Source organism: Pygoscelis adeliae, unplaced genomic scaffold (assembly GCF_000699105.1).
Source record: "Pygoscelis adeliae isolate BGI_AS28 unplaced genomic scaffold, ASM69910v1 Scaffold227, whole genome shotgun sequence".
Classification (NCBI taxonomy): domain Eukaryota; kingdom Metazoa; phylum Chordata; class Aves; order Sphenisciformes; family Spheniscidae; genus Pygoscelis; species Pygoscelis adeliae.
This window is the reverse complement of record NW_008825100.1, coordinates 4,899,559-4,909,795: the sequence shown is the minus strand read 5'-3', so window position 1 is coordinate 4,909,795 and position 10,237 is coordinate 4,899,559.

Genomic DNA, 10,237 nt, shown 5'->3' with positions numbered 1-10,237 from the left:
TCGGAAGAGTAAAAGCGAGAAAACTCGTGCGTTGAGATAAGAACAGTTTAATAATTGAAATAAAATAATAATGAAAAGAATATAGAAAGCAAGTGATGCACGATGCAGTTGCTCACCACCCGCCGACCAATGCCCAGCCAGTCCCTGAGCAGCGGTCGTCCCCCCCGGCCAGCTTTCCCCCAGTTTCTGTACTGAGCATGACGTCACATGGTATGGAATGTCCCTTTGGCCAGTTTGGGTCAGCTGTCCTGGCTGTGCCCCCTCCCAGCTTCTTGTGCACCTCCAGCCTTCTCAGTCGGTAGAGCATGGGAAGCTGAAAAGTCCTTGACTATAACACACTGATGTTTTACTTGTTGCTATCAACTTTATTCTCATGCTAAATCCAACGCACAGCACTGTACCAGCTACTAGGAAGAAAGTTAATTCTATCCCAGCTGAACCCAGGACAGGTCTTTTTGTGGTGATCTGTGTTAGAGCATACTAAAGTGTGTGCAGATTGTATGCGTGGTGTCCCAGTACATGCTACAGAATATTACAGCTGATAGTCACATAGTTACTCAGGTAGATCAGACGAGTGTAACTAGATGAATTTTTGTTTGAAATACGAGAATTGAACCAGCTTCTCCTTTCTCAGCTTATGCACCTTCAAAAAAGACTTGGTAGGGTGATGCAATTAGACCTCTCTTGGCACACTTCTTTGTCTCACACTGCAATTACTTCTTGGACAAGTTATAAGGCGGCTGTTGGATGATAAATGCAATTCCATTTGTGTGGTTTATGAGATACTGCCATCTCTACAGTTACATGAGGAAGGGGGAAATGGCTAATAGCTATTTAAAAATAAACAGTCTTTTAATTATGAGTGCTTATGATCTGTAGTGAAGAATGCTCTGGGAAATATTTTCACTGGTCAGGGAATGAAGTGCAGTTGCCACTTAAGAGTTTTCAGGCCATCCATAAGATTTTAAGAGGAAAAGATTGATAATCTACTACTTATGGCATGTGTGTTCTTACGCTGTCTTTCTGGACATTCCTTATCTTCTGCAGGGTAACTAGCTGAGAGAATAATGACTGAATTATTCTGTATGACCAAAAGCCCAAATCTTCAAATGAAAATCAAATGTTGTGCTGCTAGAGATTGACGTTTTCATACTTGGATTTTTTTTTAATTAGGATGGTGTAGATTAGATTGAAGAAGGATGTATTAAATTCTCTTATCAACCTGGGATTTATACTTTTAATTTAAAGTCACTAAATATCTGGTATTAAATGTTGAAAACCTTGTTCTGACTGGTGCTTTTTTGGGGATGATGTTCCAGTCTGGAGGCCTTAGTTGCAAGTAACTTTGCTATTTTGTTCGATAATTTTCATAAACTAATTAAAAAAAAGTTCATTTAAATGTAAGCTCTTTTTGGTGTTTGTTAGGAGTAACAATATAAATTGTTTTGGTTTTATGCTGTTAACTGTGTTTGGGTTAAACAAATGATCCTCACTTATTTTGCCTCTAAAAGGATATTAACTTTTAAGACAGTTGAGTGCACTTTAGCTTCTCCTGAGTCCTCTGACCAGTTTATTGCATTTGTGTGCCAACATCTCTCTGACCTACAAAAAAAACCCCACCAACCAAACCCCCAATGTTCTGTGTCTGTTGCAAAAGGCAGAAATGAGAAACAAATTCTGTCAGTACTGCACTGAAACTGTCTATTGAGTGCAATGAAAGTTACATAAAAAAATGTTTTCTCAGATGAGAAAATTATTCTCAGATAAGTCTTATCATTTTTACAGTTGTTATTTTTTTTTTTTTATGGTATCAGTCAGGTTTAAAACCAAAAATTGAAACTGTATCTGCAGCAGATAGCTCTCCATGTAAACCAAAGCAGCATCTGGTAAAAGATAAGAGCCTGCTGTGGCTCCTTTGTCTCAGAGAGATGTGCTAACATAGTTTGTCTTGGAAGGAGGTTAACAAGCAAGATTCCTGTGTTTTCTTTTCATAGTGGAAGGTGGTATTTGCAAAAGGGTCAAGCAAGTGGATTTGGTACACTGAAAAGCTGTGTTTTTAAACGAAGAGATTCAAGTGTGACATACCAGAAACTTGTGCTCCCTCTTGTCTCTGCCAATAGAGATGCAGTGCTGAACTAACTTCATAGTTCAGCCTTGAATAGAAATAGAAATGTTGTTAATTCTTCTAGGAATTAACCTTCCTTTAGGTAGAAAAATGACCACCTTTTCAATAAGAGCACACAGAAATATACCAGTCAGTGGAGGAACAGTTATTGCTATTAATGCTCTCTGAACTCCCAGGTTAGCACAGTTTTGTCTGGATGAACAGATAATTTCTTGGTGATGCTTTGCCTTATATTTTCCTAAGCCATGTCAAATAGTTGTAAGTTGACAAACATGTTCATTGTAACTTAAAGCTCTTACTATAACTGATTTGAACAAAAAAAAAAAAAAAAATCCAAAATGAGATGTATTTCTCTTGGGACAGAAAAAGATGCTTCCCAGATCTTACAGCTGTGATTCAATGCCTTTGCTTAAAAAACAAAAACAAAAAAAAAACCCAAACAAAAAACCCCCCCACCAAACAAAAAACCCAAAAAACAGACAAAATAATTCAGGAGGAAAAATCACATAGTAAAACTGTGGGATTCTTTTTTTTCCACTGACCTTGCCAGTGAATTCAGAAATGTTTTGGGGAAAAAACCTGCAGTCTTTCCATGAAAAATTGGCTTTGGAGAGAGTTAAAATTAACATATCGCTTTGCATTTGTCTGTCTTGATACTTGCAACAAGCTTTAAGTGTCATCTGAAAAAGTAGTGACATATTTTTTGTCTTTTGATGTGTGAATAGGGTTAAAGATGACCAGTGCTGATAGCCAGTGATGTGTTGCATTGTAAGTTGTTTTTTCCCTTATGGATTGTGTATGTGCACTGCATATGCCAGCTTTGTATTGTGTCTCTAAACTGCATATAGCCACAGTACTGTTCTTAAAATGTTTTACTGAGTTTATATAGTGCCCCTATTTAGAAAAGATATACTTCAGGAGAAGGGATGTGTATCAATTAGTTTGACTTCTTAAAAATACAATTTTCTAGAACTTGGCATTTGAGTTTTAAATCACTGTGGCCTGTAACCTCCAAACTGTAAGCTGCTTGCTATTAAGGCTTTCCTTGGAAGAGGTTATTGGCTTTTTTTGAGAGGCAGGCTGCTGTTACGATTGATGCCACAGTCTGTTTTTAGTACTTGAGTGCAAATGAGGCTATGGGTGAGTCTTGGGAATCCTAATTTACAAGTAATTCCCCACTTACTATGTTTTAGGCTTGTGTGTTGACTCTGTAAGAAGATACTGCATCCTGTTAGCTCATCTGAATGCACCTGCTTTCTGTGGAGCTGATCTCTTTAAATCTAATGTTTGGAAGGACCTTTCCAGATGTAACGTCTATGAAAAAGGAGTTGAAAGATTAAAATGTGGCTTCCTCTTTTAAAACTGAAGGGATGTATCACCTTTGTCTAAGTCTGGATGGAGAAGAGGGTAAAGAGGAAAAGGACAGCTGCCCTGCAGTGATTATAAAACGTACAAGGTTTTGGAAAACAATTAAAAATGAAAGGTGAATATGTTGTTGGGGTTTTTTTTGTTTAATATCAGCAAATCTTTTGACCTCATAGGAAGCTTCTGCTGAAATAACTGGTACACACAACCACAGGAGGGGGAAACTGAAATACAGAAGTGGCATTAGAATGGAACAAACAGATCAGTAGGGTATATTATGGGGTCATACCTCCAAATAATTTGAATATTTTTTTGGCTCACTTGTTTTCTGTGAGCTTGAATTAGGCTATCGATTTAGATATTTCAGTATAGGGCTAATACAGTTGCTTCTAGTCATGCTTCTAGCATCTCTTCTCAAGTTCACTATATGTGCAACTAGGTAAGGAGGGACAGAACATTAATGGTGGTAAGAGGTTTTTACTTTTTTAACTTTTTTTTAACCCTTCACTAATGAATATTTTGCTTCTATTTTCATTTTACGATATATTAAAATATACTGTATAAGTCAAATTCATATACCACACAGTTTGGAAGTGGCTTGAACTTTTTAAATCTTCAGATATTCATATTTGGGACTAAGGAAATAATTTTATTTTGGAGACCTTTGTTGGGAAAACTTGTTATTTTTTGCTTTGCTTTCCTGTGTGGTGTGATCTGCTTACAATTTTTTGGCATCTTCACTTAATGGATTTGCTATTACTTTAGAGACTTAAGGCATTGGTCATACTGTCTTTTCCCTTAGCTGCTAGTGTAGATTTGAGTCCTTTGTTCTACAGCTCTTAGGTCTGCTGGGGGAAGTGACTTGGTGTGAGTGTGTGTCTGGGGAGGGGCAGAATGCTGTGGATGCTCTCTGGGTTCTTTTTGTAAAGTCATTTTTGACTTTTCACAGTCCTTGTGCTTGCAGAAACTTTTCAAATCTTGCAATAGTTAAGTAAATTTTATTGAGTTGAATAATAGACATAATAAATATATTAAAATACCTCTGCTTTCAAAAACATGCCACTTAAAAGGCTGAGAGAGATACAATAAGAAAATGAGGCATGGGTAACCACTAAGGATATATACAGTTACACTTAGAACAGAATTCTTCTGTAGAAGACTAGAAAATAGACTGGAAATTAACATCTGACAAAAAGTCCTCTAAGAGGAAATTCCTACAGGAGAACTTCATTCTTGAGATTAATTAAATGAAAGATTAGAAATTCTCTAGATAGCTGTAAGCTATTTAATAAAACTGAAGTAAGCAATTAAAAGACTCAGTTGTAGTTACCAGCAGAGGCATTGCCTCCTTTTTACGATCCTGGTGCTGCCCGCCCGCCCCCCTCCCCGTTACATATGTTGTCCCTCCTTTTACAGGAAAGCTATATGTGCAGCTCATTAATGCTAGATGTTTTCTGCAGAAGCATTTCATAAAAAGCATCCCTCTCTGAATAAGGGTGATGTAGATAATAACTTCTTTGGCATTGAAAAGACATACACAGTCCTGTGAAAACAGAAATAAAAGTGCTTTGTAGGAATTACACTAATGAAATGTCTGTGAGAGAGTAGCTTGGAAGAGAAACCTGATTAACATCTGAAACTTCAGCTAATATTTAGCCACCTTTGAATAGAACTTACGTTGCCGATAAAGCTACTTTGTCAAATCTCTGGTTTCTATTTCTAAGTTACGTTGATGTAAGCGTTTTTCAATCCACCTCTTTACAGTATTTTTTTTCCTATATCTTCCAGACAAACAGATTAATTCTAACTCTTCTGGGAAATTATTGTAGTTACTCTGGTATCTGCAAAAGACATTTTCTGCTTAAGTCTTTCATATTCATTCTGAATATATTTTGCATTCTGCTGCACCTGCTCTGCCGTGAAAATTGTGTGTGCTCTAGCAGTTGTGTACAATAAGCTGGGATATGTTATATCATCAGAGATCCATCCCTTGTCTGAGGGCAGTGTGTGATAGCAAATCACGTCATCATGTTAGGGAGAAAAATGTATAACTACAAATTGGCATTGGATTCCCCAAAATTGAAGTAGTTGCCATAGTTCAGCAGAATTACTGTGCTATGAGTAAATGGAGAAAATAGAAAAAATGAATCCTTATGTGTACCAAGTAGTGCTATTATAATAATTTTATGTTGCTTCAAAATAAGTTACTGACTACTTAAAGAGAAGAGCACTCTATGATGAGATTTTTTTTTTCAGAAGTTTGTTACTTTCCACTCTAAGTTTATGAAAAAACAGATGTGGTCTTCAGTGAAAATAAAGATAGGCTGATACAGAAGTTCTGAAGGTAAACTTCTTAATGCTATTATTCTTCTGCTGTAAACAGAAAGCCACATTCTAAAAATCTGCTTTCCAGACATAAATGACTATAATTAGTACTCGGAAAAAGCCACAGTGAAACTTTTTCTTTTGGCAATGTATAAATATCCTTATTTTCATAACATTTAACATTAAAACATAATCCATTGTCAGACTTAAAAGCAAAACTAAAAAGGAAGAATTGCCTTTCCTAGTGGCCATTTATTGCATTTATAATAATTCTTTGTGTCTAAGTAAAAATAAAAAAAAGTTGACTACTTATTTCTAGAATAAATTAGCATTATTTTTGTTGTAGCTTCCAAAGCACAGAAATGGGCTCGAAGCCCACTTTGCTATGTACAATTCATAGAAAACAAATTGTGCTTTGAAGGCTTAACACTTCTGAAGTTGAGGTAGGATTCCCTGTCTCATAACAGACTCATCTCCTTACAGTATTGGTGGGATATCCAGTTGCCTTGCAAATGCTTTAAAGTGTATTAAGAATGGCATAAAAATGAATGAATGCTTATGAACGAGGGCATTAGGGACCCAGATCTCAAGCCTTCAATGCACTTCCAGACAATGTTTTATAATACATGTATTCCTAATAACTATATTAACTAATGTGGCCTAAAATCAGCAGGGAATTAACTTCTCAGAAGTGTATCTGGTTAGTGTTCATAATATAATTAACATATATTGCCCACTTCTGATATATCTGTACACATGCTAAATAAAATATCTTCATATTGGTGTATAGTGGTCAAAAGGATGGAGTGATAACGTTTTAAAATTCTGTAACAATAACTCCATGTTTTACTATAGAACTTACTTGAAGAGTATCCCAAAATTTTTTGAAGTAATATTTGAGAAGCAAACACCAATGTTCATGCTTCCTCTTCAGGAGTGATAGGGAAATGTATTTTGTATATTGTTTTTGTATTAGACTTAATCATTTCTGCCAAACAGCGTTGTACATGCTTGCACTCAAAAAAAAAAAAAAGTTGAAATGTTCTGTTGACTTTTTAAAACTTTTTTGGCAATGCTAGGCTTTCCATTTATTTTGTCCCTTGTTTAACAGTTTTTGTGTGTGTTTTCAAAAGCACTTCCATTCACCATTCAAGGAATTCAATAGAATTCTAATAGGAACTGCACATAAATAACTACAGAAATCAATGCTTCAATTCAGCCAAGAGTTTTTTGTGACTTCAAAAGCCACAAGAACATTTATTATTAGAAACATACAATTGACTTTTCTTGTATTATCATTTTGCATAGTGATTTGGTTTTTACCACCACAACAAGATGTTTGACAGTTTCATTTGAAAATGATGTATTTACATTCAGCGTTCCAAAACAGTGTAATTTTTATCTTTTCTGTGAAGCTCTATTCATGTTAATTTGCATGTTCAGCTTTGTGCAAAGATTGTCAGTGAAATATTCACTGGTGGATTTATCCTCAAAGGTCAACCGAATGTTAAGCGTAGTCTCCTATTCCTGTACTGTAATGAAAATATAAAAGAAATCTTTAAAGAATGGAGTTGTTGGGTTAATTTTTGTCTGTTCACCTCATACAATGTAAAGTATATCTTCTCCGCCAAAGTGCTCAATTTCCTGAGTATAACAACCACAGAAATAACCAACCTGTGATAGCACAGGGTTGTCTTGGAAGTACTTCCAGCCTTTAGTATTTGCACTACACCTCAGGCCACGTCAGCTGTAACAGTCCTTTTGATCCTGAAGTTTTTAGGTCCGTTATAGAAAGTGAGATAGTCTCGAAGGAGGTTGTTTGAGCACACTAGAAGCTTTAGAAAATTGATGCTGCTTTTCTTTTGAAACAGCCTGAAGATGATGTGACATGAAATACAGCACTCCATGTTCAGTAGCGCTTACTGCCTTGTAAATGGACCTCTTGAGTGCTGTAGCTTTTGGGCAGCTCTTGCGCGCAGTTGCCGTCAGGTAATAGTACAATGTTATCACCTTGGGTGGAAAGCACATCCAGAGGGAAACAATTTTGTTCTGGTTGCCAGGAGGGTAGTCGTAGATTAATGGATTTTTCTGCATTAATGTTTAGTTTTTCACTGTTGCTGATAGTTTGAAAAACAAAGTCAAGTTACCAGCAGGGGCTTTTGGGTGGCAATAGCCTTCCCCCACCCTCCCAATCTCCTAATTCCTGCTCACTAGCCAGTCTGGTTCTGTGTCAGGAGGATGAGGTGGTGTTAGGAACTGCTTCATGGAATTTCATCTTGTGAACCAACTGGTGCTGAGACTTGCCACCCACCCCTCCAATTACCTTGAGATGCAGACCAGCGGTCCCATTCTCATCTGCCTTGTGGCATGAACAGGTGCTGGTGGTGGATGCATGTTTTGGCACTTGAGAAACATTTCAGCTAGGTGGAGAGACAGGGAAGCATGGCCTGTCTCTAGTCCTTCCCTCTCCTAACATTTGCAGTGGAAAGACTACACAGGGGAAACTTAAACTGCACCTTGAGAAAGGTTTTAATGGTGATGCGGGGGAAGAGAGACAAGGTAGAGCATGGTGAGGAGCAAGACTAGTAGCATAGACAATGTCATAACTGCAGTTCTTAGTGTTCAATGTTGTCACTTGGAATTATATGCGTTTAGGATTTGAGTGCTGTCATGGTGTTATCTTAAAAAAAGATAAAGGAAGTGAAGTCAGACCTTCTGTTGGTTCCTCAAAGTTCTTCCCCATTTCCTTTTACCGCTTCTGTCTAATTCAGATTGCATTTGAGTCAGCTGCTTTCATCTTGACACTTATGTCATTCAAGCATCCACAAAGTTATATGCAAATGTCTGCATTTCAACTAACTGATAGGTACACCAAAACCTATCTTACTTTTGTCACTGCAATATGAAGCTTCTTTTAATTTCCCTGGCTGTTCAGCATTTACAGAAACAAGATAATGGAATGGTGCTGGCACAATTTGTAAGCCTAATGTCTGAAGTTTATTAAACATGGGTTTCTTTGTGAAACACAGTCTGGCCCTTCCTTGGTTCTTATAGGTGCTTGGTATTTAACTGGTATAGAAGCTGGAGTGGAAGAAATAATAATGGGCATCTGAAAATGATGGTTTTGTTAGGGAAACTTGGTTCTGTTAAGGGGCAAAGAAGGCTTCTTAGATTTGTCTGAAAGCAAGCATTCCTCTGTATTTTTAGGTTTGTGGGTCTTCTACTTCTTTATGAAACCCAGCTTATGACGGTAAGCAAAACAAACCAGACACCTCATGGTTTTTTTGAAACCATTGTGGGTATTATCCATCCTCTCTTGCACTGCTGCTCTTATGTAGCCAATCCCAAATGTATCAGTGGAAAGGAGAAAGACATCTGTAATTAGTTTTGAATGCAGGAAGGAGAAACAGAAGAGAAAAGAAACAGATAAGAGAGATGGGGAAGACGGGGAAAGAAAGAGTCTTCTCAGTTCTTGCAAGTGGTTGCCAGAAAACGTGAAGCATAGAGGTATTAAAATATATTATTGGTATGGAGCAACAAAGATTTTATTGCTTGATACAGCACACTGTGTTTCGTAGCTCCACCCTATCATGTAATCCCTTTTATTGAACATTGCTTTGAACTTGTTGAGGTTCCTGATACCCTGTTTGTAGAACAACTGGTTAGAAATTTACCTCAGAGACAAAAATATAGTCCTAAATTTGGACTAAATTCTTCCCTGACCACTTTATTTACTGTATTTTGTACTCATCATTACTTTTCCAGAAGTGCTTTCTTTTGTCTGGGCAGTGTGTCTGTGAGAGTATTGCTCTCCTCCATATCATTTAAAAAAAAAAATAAATCTAATATCTAATTGGTGTTGCATTTTAAGCTTCTTAATAAACATTCCATCAGCTATATATGGAGAAAAAATTGTGTTTCAAAGTGCTTGAAAACTATAATATGTACAATTTTTGCAGTCTCAGGTGAAGTAATCTGAATTCTTTCTGTTTTATCATGCTTTTTCAGGTATTTCATTTTGGTACTGCTTGGTACTGGAACAGTCTCTTGACCATTCTTAATTGATCTACTTCTTTTTTTTACCTTATGGGTAAGGATGAGGGGGAAGGCCAAGGAGGCAGATATCCTGTTGGGAGTCTGTTATAGACCACCCAACCAGGATGAAGAGGCAGATGAAGCGTTCCACAAGCGGCTGGCAGAAGTCTCTCAATCACTAGCCCTTGTTCTCGTGGGGGACTTCAACTTCCCGGACATCTGCTGGAAATACAACATGGCAGAGAGGAAGCAGTCTAGGAGGTTCCTGGAGTGTGTGGAAGACAACTTCCTGACACAGCTGGCAAGTGAGCCTAACAGGGGAGGTGCCTCACTCGACCTGCTGTTTACAAACAGAGAAGGCCTGGTGGGAGATGTGGTGGTCGGAGG